The 24,815-nt window shown below is 38.0% G+C and overlaps 1 protein-coding gene across 6 annotated transcripts in view; it reads right to left on the bottom strand.

The window, feature by feature from the left end:
* The window catches only part of PTPN12 (protein tyrosine phosphatase non-receptor type 12), a 103,423-nt gene that overhangs the window by 70,561 nt on the left and 8,047 nt on the right, over positions 1-24,815 (bottom strand). The window lies entirely within an intron of this gene.

Here is a 24,815-nt window from a genome sequence, read left to right on the forward strand (position 1 = left end):
ACTTGTGATACTGATATTTAAGGAACTGAAACTGTCTATAAACCTTTTCTTTTTCTTTGAAAAACTACTAAATTTTACCATCACAATACTAGAGACCTACAACAGGAATACATTTTTTTCTTTATGATGAAGATTTACTAGAATCTTATTCTGCACTGGCACAATGTCAAAGTAAAATTCCCCACATTTATGATGCTATTTCTTGTGATTTCCTGTGGTAATAGAGTTCTCCAAATATATACATGTGTCAGAGGAAAAACTGTATTCAAAAGTAAGTGGGGGCCAAGCATGGTGGCTCACACTTGTAATCCTAGCACTTTGAGAGGACTGCTTGAAGCCAGGAGTTCAAGACCAGCCTGCTTAACAATGCAAGACCCTGTCTCTGAATTGTACTTCTACAACTTTGTCCTCCAGATAAAAATGGGACACACATGAAATGATTTATATTCAAAGTTACATATCACAGCACTTTTTTTGTTTGTTTTGAGACAGGATCTCGCTCTGCTGCCCAGGCTGGAGTGCAGTGGTCCGATCTCAGCCCACTGCTACCTCGGCTTCCCGGGTTCAAGCAATTCTTGGGCCTCAGCCTCCTGAGTAGCTGGAATTACAGATGCGTACCACCAGGTCCAGCTAATTTTTGTGTTTTTAGTAGAGACAGCGTTTCACTATGTTATCCAGGCTGGTCTTGAACTCCTGACCTTAGGTGATCCACCCACCTCAGCCTTCCAAAGTGCTGAGATTACAGGTGTGAGCCACGCGCCCAACCACTGCAGCATTGTTAGTAACAGCAAAATACTACAAACAATCAAGGAAACCTCTTAATAGAAAACTGGCTAAATGTTTTATTCACACCATCAAATATGAGAGAGCTGAAAAACAAATGAGTTAGCTTTTTATATATAGTAAGATGACAATATCTGAAAAATACATATTAAGCATAACTGTAAAAAGCAGGAAACATAATAGTGTACATTATACGCACAGTGTAGTATGTATATATGTAATATATTACTATTGGTGTTAAAAAGAAATAAAAACATTTGTATTTGCTTGTACATATGTATATATCATCTCTGGAAGAAAAACTATTAACAAAGTATGTGTCTGTGGGGAAGGGAAATGGGTACCTAAGGGAAACGGATGGGAATCAGACATTACTATTATGTCTTTTCACATCTTTTGGATTGTATGACTGTATTGCCTGTTCAAAAAATTGAACGTAAATAAAAAACAAAAGTAGAAAAGATTGTTAATGATGTCGTTACTCCATATTAACAAAGATCCTCATGGTTACTTATATACACACCTTGCACATTTAATTAGAATGTATTTTCTTTGCTCAAAGATTAAGCATCTGAAAAGATGTATTTTTAGATATTTATAGTATCAGTGCATTTCAAAATATTATATTTGAATCTGACTTAGAGAAGGATATCAACTTAAATAGTTGCAGAAACACAGAGGGGAAAGGAATATATCTTAGGTCAATGTCAGTGAGAAAAAATATAAGTACAAAGAGTGGTTGAGTTTAATTATAAAATGTGAATGTACCTCAGGAATGCCTGGTACAATCACTCTAAGCTTTTTCTTTTTCATTCATTCACAGACGGAGTCTCACTCTGTTGTCTAAACTGGAATGCAGTGGCATGATCATGGCTCACCACAGCTTCAAATTCCCATGTTCAAATGATCCTCCTGCCTCAGCCTCCAAAGTGACTGGAACCACAGGCTCATGTCACCACGCCCAGCTAATTATTATTATTATTTTTTGTAGGGCTGGGGTCTCCCCATGTATGTTGCAGAGGTTGGTCTCGAACTCCTGGGCTCCAGGAATCCTCCTGTCTCAACGTTCCAAAGTGCTGGGGAATACAAATGTGAGCCACCATGCCTGGCCCACTCCAAACTTTTCTTCTTTTACATGACAAATTATGTTATTGAGAAATGTGCAAAACAAAGCTTTTATGTGAAATGACTTTACATTTCTCATAATGAACCTTGAGAACTTTCGTGCCCAAATACTTATCTAATTTAAGTTTGGATTTTCATTTATCCAGTTTTCTTAAAGCCTAGCACGCCATTTCTTAAAATGCTTTCTATATTAAAGTTTAAAATGGAGAATGCTCTATTAAAAATCTACAAAAGTAATGTTCTTAGCAATTTTCATGCCCATCAGAGATACAAAGTGGTCCATAAAGTAAAAACTTTGTTTTGTACTTTAAAAAAGGTATCTTCAAGTTGGAACTTATGTCCCACCAAAAAATGTCAGCTTTATAGTAAGCTACATAAATTAAAATTCTGGATCTGGTACTTTCTTAGCTGTGTGACAATTAACATATTTAACCTCTCTGTGTATCATCTATAAAACTGAGATAATAACCTTCACTCAGCAAAAGGTCTGGTACACAAAAAGTCTCAATAAATGTTAACTATTATTATTGAACTAATTACTGGAACTCTTTAAATGTTGTTACTTCAGATTTATTTCTTTAAAACCTTTCCCAGATCAAAGATCAGAAAGAGTTGCATATTCCAGGTCAATTTATCTGCCTGAAATTGCAAAGCAGTTTGTCAAATTTGAGTGTGCTTCAGAATCACCTGGAGGGCCACATTGCTGGGCCTCATCCCAACAGTTTCTGATTCAGTAGGTCTGAGGTGGTAATTGCCTGATAATTTGACTTTTTAAAAGTTGCTAAGATTCTATTAAAAAAAAAATCCCATGATAATCATTTTTCTGTGTATTTGTGTATGCTTTTTCTTTGCTTGTTGGTGGTCTCCCCACTTGCACACCTCCGTATCTTACTTATCTTTTAATTTTAAGCCCTAGCTCCTACAGAGTTTCTGATGCCCTTCATCCAGACATAATCTTCCCCTCTAAATTGTTTTACCTTTATATGTACTCTTAGAACACTTACATTTCTTACTCTTATGATAAATATATAAAGAGGATACATCTTATTTACCCTGTTAAACAATAAACTCTGCAGGTACAAAATTACTGCCAGACTAAGAGCTGATCAGGCCTAGAGCAGTTTTTTTTTTTTTTTTAACACAGCAACATTAATGTCTACATAGCTCTTGAATAGAAGTAGCACCAAAGTTCATTTAAACTCTATGAAACAGAAAGTATCCACACATATAATTTCATTTTAACTTCCTGACCACTATTCTATTGTCTCTGATGAAGCTATTACTAGGAAAGAAACAAAAAAATTCTGTACTATTGAGAAACATGATATAATATACTAAGAAACCTTATTCATAGACTGTAGGAGAATAGCACTAAACACTAATAAAATAATTCATTTATTATGTAATTTAATTATTTCATATAATCCTAAAGCAAGAAAGAATTTTTAATCATTTACTGTATTAACTGGGCAAAAATATAGCTAAATGATGTCTGTATTAAGTTATAGGTACCCACCACACCCTTTATCATGTGTGACTTTTTTAAAAAAAGCTAAGCAAACAAACAAATCCTTTAAGAAAGCATTTGCAATTAAGTCTACCCTAAAGATCTTTACTGAGACAGGGACTCACTCTGTTGCCCAGGCTGGAATGCAGTGGTGCAATCACAGCTCACTGCAGTCTTAAACTCCTGGGCTCAGGTGATTCTCCCACCTCAGCATCCCTTATCGAGTAGCTGGGACTATAGGCACGCACCGCCACGCCTGGCTAATTGTTTGTATTTTTTGTAGAGATGGGGTTTCGCCACGTTGTCCAAGCTGGTCTCGAACTCCTGGACTGAAGCCATCTGCCCACCTTAGCCTCCCAAAGTGCTGGGATTACAGCCATAAGCCACTGCGCCAGCCTACCCCAGAGGTCTTTAAAAAGTCACGTAAATGAATTCCAAAAATAACTGCACTCCTTTATTACCGTTCTAAAAAGTCAAGTCTGACCATTTTAGTCCCACATTTAAAAACTCTCCTATGTGTCTATCATCTCTAACATAAACTACCGAATCTTTAATTATAAGATATGTTGAATGTTGCCTGTCCAATTTTCTAGCCTCTTTTTATAATGCTCTTATTAGAGTTTGATGCTTCAGTCATATAGAATTACTCACCACCACTACTACTAGCAGTAACCCTCCACTTCTTAAATATCAAAGTTGCACAATTTTTGCTCTTACTGGTGAGCAGGGCTCTGGCTAAAGTGTTATTTCCTTTTTGAAGATGTTCTTGAACCTTCCCTCCTTTACTGCTCCTCAGCCTTCTGCAATGAGTCCATAACACATTGTTCCATTGCCACTTGTGGAAAGTATTTCGTAAGTATTTCAGTACTTGTCTGTCTCGTCCACTAATCTATAAAACTGAAGGCGGAGATTAGACTATCTTATTGGACTTTATAGACCAATAGCTAATGCAAAGCAAAACTCTCATTACAAATTGAAGAATTATTTACTGAGCCTTCTCAGGCAAGTCAGAGAAACATTTTTAATACTTAGAATTTTTGATGCAAACAAAATTCGAGTTTAATATTCACTTTGCTTTAAACAGTTTTTTATTTCTTAAAACACTAAATTTGTATTCCCCTAATCCTAAATCAATAAATGGATTCTCAAAAGCCTCCAAAATCACATGCAATGTGACTTTAAGATATCCATTTGTGTGTCAAGATTCAAGTTCTTAAAAGGGTGGGACAGTTCACTGTTCATCTAAGCTCCTGAGAATGTTTAAAGTTTGTTAAATCTCTCCAGAGTCAAAGAGCTGTCTATTGGCCTGTCCACTGGATGTTTAATGGGCATCACAAACAAGCTCAAATAGCACCACCATTCAACAGTGGTTCAAGCCAAAAACCTAACACTCATCTTTGATTTGTTCCTTTATCTTGCTCTTCTCCCCATCAGCAAACCTTGTTAGCAAAAATATAGCTAATTCTCTTCATATTCACTGAACAGACATTGAAGTGAAAATACATTTAGACAGACAAGCATTAAATTAATTTGTTGGCTGGATTTTAAATCAGGACAATTAAGAAAACAACAAATTAGCACAAAAAGAAACAGCACTAAAATGGAAATTAAGCTAACTGGAATTCCTTTTGGAATAAGATGGGATATATAGAAATTAAATATCAAAGCTGAAGATCTCTCACACTCTGTTATTAGACCACACACCACTGCCTCAAATTTCTCAATGTTATAACACTTAAAACACAGTACGAGTTTCAGCTGGGTACGGTGGCTCATGCCTCTAATCCCAGCACTTTGGGAGGCCGAGGCTGGTAGATCATGAAGTCAGGAGATCGAGACCATCCTGGCCAACATGGTGAAACCCCATCTCTATTAAAAATACAAAAATTAGCTGGGCATGGTGGCGCGTGCCTGTAATCCAAGCTACTCGGAAGGCTGAGGTAGGAGAATCACTTAAACCAGGAAGGCAGAGGTTGCAGTGAGCCGAGATCGCGCCACGGCACTCTAGCCTGGCGACAGAGCAAGACTCCGTCTCAAAAAAACAAAAAACACGACAACAAAAAACAACAACAAAACACAGTATGAGTTTCATAAGACACAACTTATAGTAAATATGTACATAAGAATATACACATATTAAAACTATACTTTGTATAGTAAATAAAAATGGAAATTACTTTAAGCTTAAGAGTTATACTGTGGCAAAATACTAAGGCTACCTAACTCCTTTTACCTAATTGCTCTGGAAAACTTCTGAGGCAATTACTGGAGAATTCATCTGAATTTTAAAAGGTAGCAGGTTTGGGACATAGTTCACATTCAATAACCATTGTTAAATAAATAAATTCATCTGGCTTTATATTTGAAAATTTTAACTGTCCTCAGTCAGAAAAACCATACCATCTTAACAGTATTAATTTAACCCTACAAGTTGCATGATAACCAAGCCAAAATTTCTTAAAACCCCAAATATAAATTAATAGCGGCATACAGTAAAATTAGAGTACCAGCCAAAGTAACACTATACTATCTCAAAGTAACACTGTATTATCACTATTTTATCTCTAACTTTACAAACATACTTACATAAAAATATGCATATGGGCTGGGCACGATGGCTCGTGCCTGTAATCCCAGCACTTTAGGAGGCCAAGGTGGGCAGATCACTTGAGGTCAGGAGCTCAAGACCAGCCTGGCCAACATGGTGAAACCCAATCTCTCCTAAAAAATACAAAAATTAGCCAAGCCTGGTGGCGTGTGCCCGTAGTCCCAGCTACTCAGGAGGCTGAGGTTGCAGTGAGCCGAGATCACACCACTGCACTCCAGCCTGGGCGACAGAGCTCCATCTCAAAAAAAAGAAAAAATGCACATCACTAACGATAATGGTTATAAGCAGCTAAAATAACCAAAGGGTCTTTCAACTATACAACTGCAATGTCTACCTTTAGTTGCAAAATATGCAACTCTGTCTATCAAAATTCATCTTCCTATCTTTGCTCACTGTTCACCCACTGCTGCGTAACAGACTAGTTCTCTCCCCTTTTTTTTTTCAGAAATGCATGGCTCTGCCTCATTTGAAGCCAGCTCAGGATTGATAATAAAGAAAGTAACTTTGAAGTAAATAGGGCCAGTCTTATGAGTCTTGGAGTAATAAAATGATTCTGTGCTTTGCTCATGTCAAAATCTATGCTTCACTTATTCCCCTAATTGTCTGCCAAGCAAACTCCCTGCTTTTTACTAGCCCAATACAGAAATCATCTTCGTGAAATTTTTCCTGATAGTAGTACTGGCATACAGGCCCATCATCCACTTCCTCATCTCTATCTACTTTATATACACCTCTTATCTACAACATATTCCAGTGTACAGTAATTATTTAGATATGCACATATGCCATCCCTGATAGAATATGAGTTCCCTGATTTAGACTGTATCTTCTATTAGTAATAGCTACTATCAGCATAATCCCATAACAGATAGTAGAGAGTAAATAACCTGTTAGGTCTTCTATGTAAATCAGAATTGACCAGTATACTTAAGAATATATTGCTTACACTTCATTTCTACTTCACAATAGGGCAGCTTTAAGTCAGAGAAGCTGGGGTTCAATTCCTAGGTTTCATCAATTACTAGCAAAGGAGATCTCTCCAATATATCTAGATAATCTTCCCCGAATGCATGTAGCAATAGTCCTTGATTTTGAGAATGTTTTTAAATAAAACCTTGTACTACAGACTTTATGTTTTAAAATAATAAATATGGCAAATCATAATCTAAATGAAAAAATGTAATAAAAAAAGGCTGTTCTTTTTTTTTTTTTTTTTGCACAGATAGCCTAGACAATAAGCAAATGATTTTTTTTCTTCTCTCCTGTCCCTTCGTGAGAAAATACAAACTTATAATGCAAGTTTACCCTTTCCCTATCCTGAAAGTATATTTTTATGGAAATAAAAGTAGAATCCCACTTGAACTAGGAGGACAATAAAATTTTGTCATATACATTAATTTTATTGAAACGAAGATATCTAATACAATAAATGGAAAGTGTTCCAGGTTTGATTATTTTTGTTTCAACTCACAAGGCCCTCACTTTCTTTTACCCATTTCCTCATCATCCATTATCTAATGTCCCTCTATATATTTAACTTAGCAATCGCTGGTTCCACTGATGTTCCGCCAATCCCAATTTCAAATACTTTGTCCCTACAGTAAATTACCCTAAAATTCCAAAATCTAGATATTAAAACTATGGCTCCCGACTATGTCTTCCTTCATCTGGTTATGCATCCTGATTCTGATTTAAGAAAACATAATCACTATAATCCCACTTAGTCTTCATAGGGGCACACTCTGCCAGACCCAGACTCCCAAAGTATTACAAAGCAATCCATCACTAATCTCATTATCTCATAGTATATAATAAAAACATACAGTAGGCCGGGAGCAGTGGCTCACTCCTGTAATCCCAGCACTCTGGGGCCGAGGTGGGTGGATCACCAGAGGTCAGGAGTTTGAGACCAGCTTGGCCAAGGTGGTGAAACCCCGTCTCTACTAAAAATACAAAAATTAGCTGGGCGTGGTGGCATGCGCCTGTAATCCCAGCTACTCGGGAGGCTGGGGTAGGAGAATCGCTTGAACCCAGGAGGCAGAGGTTGCAGTGGGCCGACATTGCACCACTGCACTCCAGTCTGGGCAACAGAGTAAGACTCTGTTCTCAAAAAATAAATAAATACACTTTGGGAGGCTGAGGCGGGCGGATCATGAGCTTAGGAGATCGAGACCATCCTGGCTAACACGGTGAAACCCCGTCTCTACTAAAAATACAAAAATTAGCTGGGCGTGGTGGCAGGCACTTATAGTCCCAGCTACTTGGGAAGCTGAGGCAGGAGAATGGCATGAACCCGGGAGGTGGAGCTTGCAGTGAGCTGAGATTGTGCCACTGCACTCCAGCCTGGGTGACAGAGCAAGACTCCGTCTCAAAAATAAATAAATAAATAAAATAAAATTAATTAATTAAAAACATACAGTAAAACTGAGAATATTAAGTTCCAGTGTTAACATATTAAGCCACAATTACATCAATTCTCTTTACCTCCAATTACAAAAACAAAACAAAGACTCCCAAATTAGTAGCAGACATTCAGAATTCACACTTCTCTCTGCAAAAACAAATATAGCACAGGAAAAGAGTCACTTGTGTAGTTTAAGAGAACTGAATACTTATTGACCACTATATGGAAAAAAGTTATTTTTGCAAGGCCAGAGACTGCCACAATGCTGTGGTCAGCTGACCAAACTTTCTAAAGAGAAACTACACTTCCTGGTGAACCATTAACTCCTGAACCCTCTGAAAATTTCATTTTTTCCTTTATTACCCTACTAAAATTACTTTCAGCAAGTCACCAATAATCTCCAACAGGCATCAAAATCTTAATAGCTTCAATTCCTATGAAGTATTTCATATAGATGATTCAACAGACACAATTTTACATCCCTGTATGACTTAGTAATCCACTCGAAACCATTCTGATGGCTACTATCAAAAAACCAAAATAGGCTGGGCACAGTGGCTCACACCTATAACCCAAGCACTTTGGGAGGCCAAGGCAGGAGGATCGCTTGTGCCACTTGAGGCGTTCAAGACCAGTCTGGGCAACATAGCAAAACCTCATCTCTATATTAAAAAAAAAAAAAAAAAAAAAAGCCAGAATAATACGTACTGGCAAGGATATGGAGAAACTGGAACCCTTAGGCTCTGTTGTGAAATGTAAAATGGTACAGTTACTATAGGAAACAGTATGGTGGTTCCTCAAAAAGTAAAAGTAGAATTATCATATCATTCAGCAATTCCACTTTTGGGTATATACCCCAAAGAATGGAAAGCAGGGTCTCGAACAGATATTTGTACAACCATGTTCACAGCAGGAACATTCACAAAAGCCAAAAAGTGGGAGTAACCTAAGTGTCATGCTATGGGCAAATAGATAAACAAAATGTAGTATATACATACAATGCAGTATTATTCAACCCTTTAAAAAGGAAGATTTTGACACATACTACAACATGGATGAACCCTGAGGACATTATGCTAACTGAAATACACCAGTCACAAAAAGACAGTATTTTATAATCCTAATTATATGAGGCAGCTAGAATTGTCAAATCCATACAGGCAGAAAATGTAATAGAATGGTGCTAGAGGTTGGAGGAAGGAGGAGAATGAGTTTGGAATAAAGAGGGTGGTTTAATGGGAACAGAGTTTTAGCTTTCCAAGATGAGAAGAGTTCTAGAGATTGGTTATACAACAATGTGAATGTACTTAACGCTATTGAACTGTACACTTAAAAATGGCTTAGATGATAGGTTTTATGTTACACGTATTTCACCACAATTAAAAAAAAATTTTTAAGGGAAAGAAACCCTTTGTAGTTGTTTGTACAGAATTAAATGTCCTATCCAGTATCAAAAAGAACAGCTAGTTGCAGGCAAGCGCCATTGAAGTATCTCAGATCACCAGGTCACATAATATTCACACAACATTAGAAAGTTCTGACCTATTCACGAATTAACTGTTATGATATTCCCCAAAAATATTTTTAAGTTTGCTGACACACTGGATTCAGAGATTTATAATAAAAAGAACTTCCTCTTCAAACTCAATTATCACTTTTATGATGACGACTGGCTTCACATTAACTCCACCTAACCTATCCTATGCCCAGGGACTGTTTTAGGTGCTAGTGATACAGAGATGAATAGGACAAAATCCCTGCTCTAATGGGCATATATTCCAAAAACATGTCCTAGACATATAGTACTTGTCATCTTGCCTTTTATATCCATCATGTTTATACATTTTATCCCATCACTACCAATGCTGCCACCACCCAGGATTATAATTCACTGCCTCACAGACAATAACCTATTTCTTTTTCTTCCCCCACAGAGCCTAGTGTCTTCCAAATACACATTCAATAAAGCAGGGCAAGTCTGCTAGACACAACAGGCATTGATAACCCATTCAGAACATCACATAGTCAGTGAATTGGCACCCTATTTTCACATTCAGTTCAGTAAGTTTATGTAATATAATTTATAAAACTAGAGAGCATAAACTTAAAATGCTATTTGAAATTTAACATCTGTGGTTTAGCATCCTATTGACATATGAAGGTAATGAAAACTGGAAGTGTAATTTAAAATAATTTACCTAAAGTAGTATCTCCTTGTCCTAAATAACACACCTAAAGAAACTTTTTGATTCACTTCTTTATTATATCACCTACAATGTTACCAAGGAAAGATTTCACTCTTTTACCATCAAGGGAAAATGTGCACAATAAAGGGGTCAGATAATACACACATGTAAAAAACTGAGCATATCAAGTGATCCAACATATCACTGAATATAACCATACTCAGAGCTATAATTTATCACAGCTAAAGGATACAAAGTGAAAGCAGCAAAGAAAAAGGCACAAGAGGCAAAGTCCAGAAGAAACTAGGCACAAGCTTTCAAAAATCCTCTTCTAATGAAATTACACACGACCCTCTAATTCCTGCAGAAATAAGTTGTGACAACATGTGTGAAATGTTGTCCACAAGGGAAGCGCATTAGAAATAAAGTGCCCATGGCTTTTATTGGAGGCCGGTTACACAGGCACTCTGCCTAACGATATACCAAAATTCCAGACTCCCAGAAAAAAAGTAGATGTTCAACATAAACCATATTATTTTTTATTTTTGTTTGTCTTGCTCTGTTACCCGTGCTGGAGTGCAGTGGCATGATGAAGGCTCACTGCAACTTTGAACTACTGGACTCAAGTTATCTTCCTGCCTCAGCTTCCCAAAGTAGCTAAGACTACACAGGTGCACACCATGACATCTGGCTAATTTTTAAAAATATTTTGTAGAGACGAGATCTTACCTATGTGGCCCAAGCTGGCCTCAAGGAATCCTCCTGCCTCGGCCTCCCAAAGCGCTGAGGTTACACAATTGAGCCACTGGGCCCAGCCCATAAACCACATTGTTTGTACAGTTTGGGCACAGTGAACCACTCTTATCAGGGGATAATGGAAATTCTCCCAAAACTCTAAGTTCCCAGACACTAGCCAAGGGATAACATTGTAAGCAGGCCTGTCTAAGGATAGCAGTCTTAGGCCTGCTATGTTACTCTTTTCTGCATACAGGTATAAAATGAAAAAGCAAAACTCTCTCCCCTCCACATCTGTTTCCTTTTAGGTAACCAGTTATGCAAAGTCTCCTTACTAATAGTTTTTTTAGGTTGTTTCACAAAAATTGTTGCATACTTGGACATACTATTTTATGCACATATGCAAGTATTTTTACAGAAAGATCCCTAAAGTTGACATGCTGGGTCAAAGAGTAAGTACATTTATCAATTCTATTAGAAGTGGCCAAACTGCCTTCCAAAATAGGCTTCACCAGTTTACCATCCCCTTAACGGACCTAGAAACACTAGTTTTCTATATCCTTATCATTTTCTTTTTCTTTCTTTTCTCTTTTTTTTTTTTTTTTTTGAGATGGAGTCTTGCTCCGTTGCCCAGGCTGGAGTGCAGTGGCGTGATCTAAGCTGACTGAAACCTCCACCTCATGGGTTCAAGCGATTCTCCTGCCTCAGCCTCCCGAGTAGCTGGGATTACAGGTGCCCACCACCAGGCCCAGCTAATTTTTATATTTTTAGTAGAGATGGGGTTTTGCCATGTTGGCCACGCTGGTCTCGAACTCCTGAGCTCAGGTGATCTGCCCGCCTCAGCCTCCCTAAGTGCTAGAATTACAGGAGTGAGCCACCAAGCCCAGCCGCTATTCTCAATTTCTGAATTATTATGAATTTTTGAGTTTTTATCAAATTTAGTAGCTATTCTCCCAACAGTTAATGATGATTAACTTCAATTTTTCTGATTATTGGAGAGGTTGATGATTTTTTTCCTGTGCTCAGCACTTATTTGCATTTTTCTTCTGGTAATTATCATACCATATGCCCATGTTTCTACTGAAATGTTCTTTTAATTGATATATAGAAGCTCATCTTAAAAACCCTTTCTATAAAGCCTTGTATGACCCTTCTAACAGTATGTGACTTTTTCCTTTTAAGAGTCCTAATTGCACAGTGTGAATGTACCTAATGCCACAGAACTGTACACTTAAATGATAAATGTTTTGTATTAATACATGTTATCACAATAAAAAAATGCAAAAAAAAGCTGTCACTCAATCTTAAGAGCAAGTAAAAAGCTAAACAAACTGAAAAATCAACAACTTTTCTTAGATCTGTAAGAGAAGTTAAGTCACAGGTCAAACAGCTGCCCCCAAACTGGAGAGACAGAAGGTGAATACGGAGAATCACAAGTAATCAGAGCAGAAACACTCACACAGCAAACTTCCATAAGAAACCTGAACTGTAATTGATGAATTGCTAGAGGCTCAGTGTGAACAACTATGAGGGTTAAAATACCCAGGGGACGCTAGATGCAGTGGCTCATACCTGTAATCCAAGTACTCTGGGAGGTGGAAGCGGGAGGACCTCTTGAGCCCAGGGGTTCGAGACCAGCCTAGGCAAACACAGTGAGACCCCACCTCTACAAAAAATTTAAAAATACCTAAGTGTGGTTGCATACATCTGTAGTCCCAGCTACTAGGGAAGCTGAGGTGGGAGGATCACATGAGGCCACAAGGTTGAGGCTGCAGTGTGCCAAGGCTGTGCCAAGGCTGTTGCACTCCAGCCTGGACAACAGCAAGACCGCTCTAAAAAAAAAAAACAAACAAACAAAAACAAACAAACAAAAACTCCTGGTGTACCCAATCAGAGGGGTCCCCCACATTTTTGTTTCACCTCCAAGAGCTCTACCAGGTTCTCATAGTAAATATCAGAGAAAAATCCCCTCATGCTTCCAGCAGCAGGAGAAAGGGGAGCCATTTTTCAACACACCAGGATATTCCATTCTTCTTTTTTTTATTTTTATTTTTTATTTTTGAGATGGAGTCTTGCTCTGTCACCAGGCTGGAGTGCAGTGGTGTGGTCTCAGCTCACTGCAACCTCCACCTCCCGGGTTCAAGCTGCCTCAGCCTCCTGAGTAGCTGGGACTACAGGAACGCACCACCAAGCCTAGCTAATTTTTATTAGAGACGGGGTTTCACCATGTTGGCCAGGATGGTCCCTATCTCTTGACCTCGTGAACCACCGGCCTGAGCCTCCCAAAGTGCTGGGACTACAAGTGTGAGCCACTGTGCCTGGCCAAATATTCCATTCTTCTTAACAAGGTCTGCCCTACGGAGAAATGATTTAACCTGAGCCTAACCTGCTGGGGTTTTAGCAGAGGCTCATTTACATGAGGTAAGGGAAATATCCAACTATAGGTCATTCAAGCCATCCTGGGGGTGAGGTGCTGAGAAACAGGATATAGTTCAAAATCCATAAACAAGCTCACTAAAAGACTGAGACCTTGGCTATGGGTGGCTCATGCCTGTAATCCCAACACTTTGGGAGGCAGAGGTAGGCAGGTCTCTTCAGCCCAGGAGTTTGAGACCAGCCTGGGCAATGTGACGAACCCCCATCTCTACAAAAAAATATGAAAAATTAGCCAGGCATGTTGACACATGCCTGTGATCCCAGCTACTGGGGAGGCTGAGGTGGGAGGATTGCTTAAGCCCAGGAGGCGGAGGTTGCAGTTAGCTATGATTGCATCACTGCACTCCAGTCTGGGAGACAAAACAAAACCCTGTTTCAAACAAACAAACAAACACCCTATGATTAATATCCTAAGAACTCTAATGGATAAAGTAGACAGTATGCAAGAATAGATGGGCCATCAATATAAGCAAAGAGATAGAAATTCAAAGAAATAACCAAAAAGAAACATTAGAGATTTTTTTTTGAGACGGAGTCTCGCTCTGTCGCCCAGGCTGGAGTGCAATGGCATGATCTTGGCTCACTGCAAACTCCGCCTCCCGGGTTCACGCCATTCTCCTGCCTCAGCCTCCCGAGTAGCTGGGACTACAGGCACCCACCACCACGCCCAGCTAATTGTTTTGTATTTTTAGTAGAGACGGGGTTTCACCGTGTTAGCCAGGATGGTCTCGATCTCATGACCTCATGATCCACCCTCCTCGGCCTCCCAAAGTGCTGGGATTACAGGTGTGAGCCACCGTGCCTGGCCTAAGAAACACTAGAGATTTTTTTTAAAAACTGTAACAAAAATGAAGAATGTTGTTGGTGGGCTTATTAGTAGACTGGACACGGCTGAGGAAAGAATCTTTCAACTTGAGGATATCTCAATAAAAGCTTCCAAAACTGAAAACAGATTAAAAAGACTAGAAAAAAACTGAAACAACAGAACAGAATATGCAAAAACTGTGGGGACAACTATAAAAGATGTAAATATGCATAAGGGTAGTAACAGAAAGAGAAGAAGGGAACAGAAGAAATATTTGAAATAACGATTGAAAATTTCCCCAAATTAATGTCAAAAACCAAACCACAGATCCAAGCAGCTCAGAGAACACTGATCGGAATAAATGCCAGAAAAACTATATGTAGGCATATCACTTTCAAACTACAAAAAATCAAAGATAAACAAATCGTTTGAAAAGCCAGAGGAAAAAATATCATCTTACCCACAGAGGAGCAAGTATAATAAGAATTACATCTGACTGTGTTTCAGAAACTAGGCAAGCAAGAAGAGAATGACAAAATATCGTACTGAGAAGAAAAAACCCACCAACTTAGAATCCTGAATTCTGCAAAATTATCCTTCAAAAACCAAAGAGAAATAAAAACTTTCTCAACAAAACAAAAATTAAGGCTGGGCAAGGTGGTTCATGCCTGTAGTCCTAATGCTTTGGGAGGCTGAGGTAGGTGGATGGTTTGAGCCCAGGAGTTCAAGACCAACCTGGGCAACACAGTGAGACCTCGTTTCTACAAAAACAAAAACAAAAAAAAAAACTTGAGAGTATGGCGGTGCATGCCTGTAGTCCCTGCTACTCTGGAGGCTAGGGCAAAAGGACTGGTTGAACCCAGCAGGTCAAGGCTGCAGTGTGCCATGATCATGCCATGCATTATAGCCTGGGTGACAGACAGAGCAAGACCCTGTCCCCCACAAAAGATTAAGAGAATCTGTTGCCACAGACCTACCTAGTGAGAAATGTCAAAATAAATTTTTTAGAGAGAAGACAAATTATGCTAGTCTGGAATTCATATCTATATAAAGAAAGGAAGAAGAAATGAAAGAACAAATGAAAGTAAAATTAAAACTTTTATTTTTCTTATTAATTGATCTGATAACAGTTTATTCAAAATAGCAGCAAACATGAATTTGGTTATGTATGCTTGTGTGTGTATGTTTATTTGTAAGTGAGATAATGCCAGCAATGATACAAGGGATAGAATTAGGGTTATTTTGTCATTATAAAGTAATCTCACCATCCATAAAGTGGTACAGTGTTATCTGAAAATGGACTTGGATTTGCTGGAAATATACACTGCAAATGCCAGAGCAACCACTTAAAAAAGTAAAAACACCCAGCTGGGCACAGTGGCTCATGCCTATAATCCCAATACTTTGGGAAGCCAAGGCAGGAGGATTGCTTGAGGCCAGGAGTTTGACAGCCTGGGCAACATGGTAAGACCTTCTCTCTACAAAAAATAAAAAACATTACTTGAGGGTTGGTAGCACACACTTGTAGTCCTAGCTACTCAGGAGGCTGAGGCAGGAGGATCATGTGAGCCCAGAAGTTTGAGGTTACAGTGAGCTATGACATGCCACTGCATTCCAGCCTAAGCAACTAAGCGACACCTTGTCTCTTTACAAAAGAACAAAAAAAAAAAAAAGTAAAAAAAAAAGAAGTAAAACTGACATGCTAAGAAAGGACAGTCATATGATATCTTGAATTAAAACTGCAAAAGGCAGAAAAAGAGGGGAAGACAAAAAAAAATAGGAACAAAGAACAATGGCAACAGAAAATAGTGGCAAATATGGTAGACATTAATCCAATGCTATCAGTAATCACTTTGAATGTCAATGGTCTAAATGTACCAATTAAAAGATTGTCAGAGTGGATTAAAAACCAAGACCTAACTATATGTTGTCTACAAGAGATCCACTTTAAATGTACAAACACACATAGATTAAAAGCAAATGGATGGAAAAAAATATATCAGCTAACACAAAAATAAAGTGAGACTAGTTATTGATTTCAGATAAAGCAGATTTCATGGCAAGTAAAGTTATCAAGGATAGGGTGGCTTTACATCATGATAAAGGGGTCAATTCTCCAAGAAGACAGTATAATCCTTAATCTGTATGTGTCTAACAACTATGCATAAAAATATGTGAGGCAAAACTGATAGAACTGCAAGGAGAAATATTTGAATCCGCTATTATAGTTGAAGACTTCCATACTCCTCTATCAGAAATGGACAGATGAAGCAAGCAGGAAATGAGTAAGGACACAGCTGAACTTAACAGCATCATCAATCAACTGGATATATAATGCACGTCTATAGACTACCTAAGACAACAACCACAGAATACACATTCTTCTCAAGTTTACATGAAACATTCAACAAGACAGACCAAATTCTGGGCCATAAAACACACCTCAACAAATTTAAAACAGCAATCATACACAATGTCTGCTCTCAGACCATAATGGCACTCAAAAAATTTTGGATGTAGGGTCATTTTAAACTTCAGATTAGGGATGCTCAACTCTATATTTTCAGATAATTAAATATACTCTACACATTCTTTTTGTCTCTGTCACCAAAAAGGTCCAAAAGAGAAAAAGTGCAAGGGGTTCCCCTCCCATTTATTTAACTTCTCACTTAATGCCCTAATCATGCTTCCTTCTGACACGCCTGACACTGTGCCCTTTATTCTCACTAATTCAAACATTACAAACTACTTCTATTTTAAAGATAAAGAAGCTAAGATTGAGAGTGGTTCACATCATGTACTCAACATTACATAGTAAGTAATGGCCAGGTCTAATACATATATAACTGTTGTAAACCATATCATTGGACTGTCCACTATAATGCTAGACACTCAAATTCCTAACAAAGATATGTTACTTCCATCAGGTCTTTTCTTCCCTGCCTATTTTTACTTTTGTACATTCTTTCGTTTACACCCTCTTTAAATAATTAAGACTCCTGCCCAGTAGTATCACCAGATTACATTTCCCTCTTTTATCTATAACCTGTTTTAAATGCAAAATAATAATTTATAGATCTAATCCAAACTACATTCTATTTTAAAAAATGATAAAACCTCTATACCTTCTTTAACAACTACAGAAATAAATGATGAGGTCATTTTAGAATATATTTGAAAATATCATACATATGATGCTAAGACCTTGTAAACAATACAAAAACAGCATATAATAAAGCAATGACAAGAAATTAAATATATTGGTTAAATATTCATCCTGTACTTCTAGTTTAAGTTGCATTTTCAAAAAAAAAAAAAATACATACTTTAAAAGTAATCCACCAGGGAGCAGTGGCTCATGCCTGTAGTCCTACCTACTTAGGAGGCTAAGGCAGGCGGATCCGTTGAGTCCAGGAGTTTGAGGCTACAGTGAGCTGTGATTGTGCCACTGCGCTCAAGCTTTAGCAACAGAGACAGACTCTGTTTCTTAAAAATAAATTTTAATAATCTTCTATCTAAATTATAAAGTAATTTTAAAAACTAAACTTTTGTGCACCATCTAATAATGTCAGTGAATGGGTGTGGAGATAAATATTTGAACATGTTTAATTATTTCAGTTGCAAAATCCTATTACTAATATCCACCCACCCTATGTTTCTCCTTGGCATTCATACAAGGGGTCTTCAAAAAGTTCATGAAAAATATGTACCATGAAAAAAACTATGCATGGATTTCAATTTTTTTGCACCAAAATAAACTCATAACTAACTTCTTATAACATGTCTGATGAACAGGATCTCATTTGAAGCACTAAGAAGTATAAGATATCAGTTTGAAAAGAGCCCCTATCACAGCAACATGAATTCTGCTAAAAATTGAAGCAAGAACAAAACATCAAATTTATGGTAAAACTTGGATGGAAGAATGGTGAAGCAAAGTTTATGGGGACAATGCCCCAAATATCAGCAGTTTACAAATGGATACCTCTTTTTAAGAAAGGACAAGGTGATGTTGAAGATGAAACCTGTAGCAGCAGACCATCCACATTGATTTTTGAGAAAAAAATTCATCTTGTCACTTGCAGTAACTGAAGAGAACCTGCAATTAACAGCATAAACAATAGCCAACACCAGACATCTTAAGTTGCTCAGCTTACACAATTCTGACTGAAAAATTAAAGCTGAACAAATTTTCCACTCAATTGGTGCCAAAACGATTGCACCCAGATAGCTACAGACAAGAGCAGAGCTTTCAATGGAAATTTTAAACTGTCATGCCTGTAATCTCAGCACTTTGGGAGGCCAAGGTGGGTGAATCACCTGAGGTCAGGAGTCCAAGACCAGCCTGGACAACATGGCAAAATCCTGTCTCTACTAAAAATACAAAAATTAGCTGGGTGTGGTGGCGCACACCTGTGATCTCAGCTACTCGGGAGGCTGAGGCTGGAGAATCACTTGAACCCAGGAGGCGGAGACTGCAGTGAGCAGAGATCGTGCCACTGCACCTCAGCCTGGGTGACAGAGCGAGACTCTGTCTCAAAAACAAAATGAAAAATAATAAATAAACAAGTGGGATCAAGATCCTGAAGCATTTTTTAAAAGGACTGTAATAGGAGATGAAACATGGCTTTACCAGTATGATCCCAAAGACAAACTCAATCAAAGCAATGACTACCAAGAGGTGGCAGTGGTCCAGCCAAGGCAAAAGTGGACCAGTCAAGAGCAAAGCTCATGGCAACAGTTTCTGGGGATGCTCAAGGCATTATGCATGTTGATTTTCTGGAGGGCCAAGGAAAGACAACATCTGCTTATTATGAGAGTGTTTCGAGAAAGTCAGCCAAAGCTTTAGCAGAAAAACATCCAAGAGAGCGTCACCAGAGTCCTTTTCTACCCACAAAAATGCCTCTTGCTCATTCCTCTCATCAAACAAGGGCAATTTTGTGAGAGTTCAGATGGGAAACCATTAGGCATTCACCTTACAGTCCTGATTTGGCTCCTTCTGCCTTCTTTTTGTTTCCTAATCTCAAAAAAATCTTTAAAGGGCATTCATTACTCTTCATTAATAATGTAAAAAAACTGCATTGAAATGGTTAAATTTCTAGGACCCTCAGTTCTTAGGGATAAACAAAATGGTTAGTGTATCATCACTTATAAAAGTAAACTGCTGGAGTTTATGTTGAGAAATTAACTTTATATTTTAATTTTAATCTATTTATACATTTATTAATAAATAACATTTATTTACTTAATTCCATTTTTCCATGAGCTTTTTGAAGTCCCCTTGTATAATCTATTTACCATATTAGATGAATTACGAACAACTAGGTGTAAATTATAGGACATTTCTAAACTACAAAGTACCTTCCAGTCTATCTCTACTATCCACACATTAACAAATCTTGGGCACAGACAACCAACTGACTGAGTAGGTAGAGAAAGGTGAGTAGGCAAATAGAATTTCAAAGGGAGGCACAAAGGCAGGCAGGCAGACACACAGGCACAAAGACAGGCACGCTAATAGCCAGGCAAACACAATGAATATAGTAACACATAAATTTTAGATGATTCATAAACTAAAAGAACTATAGTTAGGTTAATTTTAATAATGCAAAATCTATTGTGAAGAAAATATGTTAGTTTTTCAGATAGTGATATATTTCTGATATATGATCAGGGAGTAAATCATAGTGACTACTTTGATAAAAATGATCTTTAGGGCCAGGCGCAGTGGCTCACACCTATAATCCCAGCACTTTGGGAGCCAAGATGGAAGGATTGCTTTAGGCCAGGAGTCTGAGAACAGCTGGGCAACATAGTAAGACCTCGTCTCTACAAAAAAGGTAAAAAAATTAGTAGGACATGGTGGCAACATGCTTGTAGTCCTAGCTACTCAGGAGTGAGGCGAGAGGATCACTTGAACCCAGGAGGTCAGGGCTGCAGTAAGCTGTGATTACACCACTGCACTCCAGCCTGTGCGACAAAGCAGGACCCTATCTCTTAAAAAAACAAAACAAAACAAAAAAAAAAACCCAAACTTTAAAACAGGATTTCCTTGCAAGAAGGTTCCATGTTTTAATGTTGAAAAATTATAATTTAAACATTAGGTACCATAAATAAGCAGCTTATAGATAATCTTAATTTTAGTTTGCTACACAGAAGCCTTAAAATTTTGCCTGATGTTTAATGTCTAACTGTAAATGTGAAATAATGCTCTGCCAGAGCCAACAAATTGTTCTCTCAAGTCACAAGGACTCTTTGTGCTTCTTTTTCCATCTCTGAAAGAAGGTGGGTGGAGTTCATATGCGGCTGAAACCTTAAAATAGTAAATTTTTTTTCAATTTTGCTTCAAGGATTCTCTACTAGACACTCTTTGGGCTGCCTGCCTAGTTATCAAGCCATCCCTTCCTTTCTCAAAAAAAGTTCCTTCCTTCCATACACATATGAATAAGCTCACTACCTTACACAACACCCATCTCACTGGCAAGTTGGTTATTTTCTTCAGGAAATTGAAAACAAGATGTAGCAATTCTGGTCATTCTGAGCTCTTCCCATAATCTGAGATAAAAGTGAATGAGACAGGTTAGATTACCATAAGGGATGTCTTTATTCAGCACATGCAGGCCGAAACAGTGAAAGTCAAAATGTAGAGAGAGGTAAGAGTAAAGCAGGTGTGCAGAGAAGCAAAGAGAAGTATCCAAGCAGCCCCAGAGACATGGAAACTTGAAAACCATAGAAAGACACAGAGGCTGGCATGGAGAGAGGAGTCACCCAGGCTCTCTACTTCTTGGTTCTGATGCTTCAGCCTGCTCAAGGGCAGTATTCCATTGCAATAAATTCTTTCTTCATTTAAGCTACTTTTTGGAAGTAGGCTGCAACCAAAAATCTATACTGACAGAAAACTTTTTTTGTAATTTTGAGGATATTTATGCTCTACTCTAGGGGGGTAGGGGGTGGGGCTTTATTGACTTTTTCCCTAAGACTGAAAATGTTGGCCTAAGCAGCATCATGTCATAGAAAAAGCATCTGCTTTCCTAACTTGGGTCTAACCCAGTTCCACCACCTTTCTATGGCAAGACCTGTAACAAGCTCCTTAATTTCTAAACAGTTTTTATGTTCCTTCTAACACTAAAGAGTTTATGACGTCGGGAGTAAAACCAACATACACAATGGGGAAGAAGGTGTCTAGAGAAGTTATTCTCTATGGTTTTGTAGCATGTGACCTACAATTCATTTCCTTTCTCACGTTGGTTCTGGTCACAAATGCAGTCTCAAAACCTGTTCAGAGTCATCTTATGGAAAACTCAATTCGCTGAGAAATCCAAACTAAGCAAGAGACCCACCATTATAAATAAGCTGCCTTAGTCCTGAAGGCTTTTTAAATGTAATTTCTTTCTACCGGGCACTTTTAACATATCTGATAGATGCCAATGAAAAACACTAATCTAGTCATCTAAGAACTGTGTAAACAGAGGGAGTACTACTTTATATACCTGAGATAAAGTAAAATTACCAGATTTAAGAACATTTACCACGTGACAAGGACTCGATTTTTAGAAGGTCCTACTGTAAGATCAAACAACTATGCCATAATAATGGAACATCAAAACACTCCTCATCAAAACACTCAGCAACACAGGCCAATTTCATAACAGCATTTAAGCTGATATTCCTTTGGAAATCCTATTATTTGGGTACATAAGATTTGCTTATTTTATACACACTGACCCTGTTCTTCCCATCTAAAACCCACAGTTCTGTTTATCTCCAAGTCTTTGAAAGTGTTGTTGCCTTTTACTCACCTAGTTCACCTGACAAACTCTTGCTTCAAAAACCAGCTCAAATGAAGCATCTTTGTGGAAACTGTCTATAATCTATTCAGACAGATTTAGGCTCTCCTGTCTCTCTGGTTTATATTCTGAATATAGTTTGGAATTGGAGCAATATGTCATCTCAAATTCCTTCGACTACCTTCTATATACTATGTTAGAAACTTTACATATATTATCTTGTTCTTTCCAGGTATGTATTAGAGCCCCAACTTCTGTAGATAATCTGCTCAGAATCACAGCAGGGCCAGGATAGAAATTAATGACTGTATAGCTCCCAAACTCCTTATCTTCCCAATAGTCTGAGGGACCCAAACCCCTTGAGAAACTAAGAGCTATGAACTTTCTTCCCCCTAAAATGGGCTTACACACAAAAAATATTATATATAATTTAAAAGGGTTCAAAGATTCCCCTGAAGCCCACCCACTGCCCCCAGGAAAAGTCCTGCTGCTTCTCACAGGTCTGTTCAGTTAGTAAACTTCCTGAACAAGAGTACTGCCATATTTTCAACTGCCAATTCAAAAACACAGTACCTAGGGCATAGTGGGCACTCAGGTATCTCCATAAATACCTTCTGTATGAATGGATAAATGATAGAGACCATGGATGGATGACAGAGATATATCTTTGCATTCCTTCAGAGCCTCTCAGGACAGTCACTCAAATGTTGTTAAAATAGCTTTTTAAATGCCGATTAGATATAAAAAAAGTTATTACAGGAAATGTAGATATTAGCACACTTCCCAAAGCCTCTGAGATTAACATGGTCCACGATATGACTAGGCTTTGTGTCCCTACCAAATCTCATCTTGAATTATAATCCTATGTAATTATAATCCCCCATGCTGTTCTCCCGATAGTGAGTTCTCAAGAGATCTGATGGTTTTATAAATGTTTGGTAGTTCCTCCCACGTTCATTCTCCTTCCTGCTACCGTGTGAAGAAGGTGCCTTGCTTCCCCTTCGCCTTCCACCACAATTGTTAAGTTTCCTGATGCCTCCCCAGCCATGCTGAACTGTGAGTCAATTAAATCTCTTTCCTTTATAAATTACCCAGTCTCGGGCAGTTCTTCATAGCAGTGTGAAAATGGACTAATACAGTCCACATTCCACTTTCTCCAAAAAAAACTTTTAGGGAACAACTACTGTTTGCTTCTTATATCTGCCATAGGCCAGCCACAGACCCTACGATACTGTACAAATGAAAACAAGATTTTTGTGTGATTTCAGAAGGAAGGAGATAATTGTCAAGGTTTGACTGCATGAGTCTAAAGAAACTTAAATACTACAGGATATTTGGAAAAGACTAGTGGTTTAGAAATTGCATGTCACCTGATTTACCTTATCAAGTTTTCAACTCAAATCTAATGAAAGGCTTTTTTTCTTGTGATATTAAAGATCAAACTTTACAAAGGAGAAAAAGTGCTTTAAGATAAACTGTGCTAAAATATTTATTCTAGAAGGTGAGAATTAATCACATTTTTGCTTCTGAGTTTTTGGTGAACATGGCAAAGTCATTTTAAATTTTTAGCTTTCTCATCTTCCAAGTACTGGTTTATAAAATAAAAGGAGAGACCATCCTGGCCAACATGTTGAAACCCTATCTCTACTAAAAATACAAAAAGTAGCTGGGTGCGGTCACAGGTGCCTGTAATCCCAGCTACTCGGGAGGCTGAGGGAGGAGAATTGCTTGAACCCAGGAGGCGGAGGTTGCAATGAGCTGAGATGGTGCCACTGCACTCCAGCCTGGCAACAGAGCAAGACTTTGTCTCATAAAATAAAATAAAATAAAAGGGAAGCTTTCTGGGGGAAAAAGCATGTTCAACAGTACAACCATAGATAAGCAAGATTTCATTTATTTAGTAGGTATGCTCATGGACCACGAATAGCTTCCTTCAAAAGGAAGAAAGAATACATACCACAGAGTATAGAAGTTTAACACTGGGAAGGTAGTGTGACATTATGTTAAGAAGGTTCTGGAATGCCAGGCTAAGAAGTACAGACTTTACCCTACAGGCCTGTGATTCCCAACTAGGACCAAAGTTACAAAATTGGGTGAAACTTCCAGGTGAAGTATTTTTTTAATTATTAAAAAAAAATCTATCTATATATATATATATTTAAAATTGGAGGGAGCTGAGAAGGGAAAAATCAGGGAATCAAATCTCTCTGGAAAGACAGACAGACATAATTACAGTTTCAAAAAGGAGAAGCACTTGGATCATATGTTTTGAATTGACTTTCAAAATACACATTTAAAATTTCCAATAATTGTAATGGTCATCAAAGGGAGCAATGAGTTTTTTTAACTTATATTTTTTATAATAAAAATTAAACCATGCTTCCAGTGCAGCCCACATCTCCTGATTGTACAACCAGTATGGTTTCCATTAGCCTGCAG

The sequence above is a fragment of the Hylobates moloch genome, unplaced genomic scaffold, assembly GCF_009828535.3.
Source record: "Hylobates moloch isolate HMO894 unplaced genomic scaffold, HMol_V3 SCAFFOLD_1, whole genome shotgun sequence".
Taxonomy (NCBI): Eukaryota; Metazoa; Chordata; class Mammalia; order Primates; family Hylobatidae; genus Hylobates; species Hylobates moloch.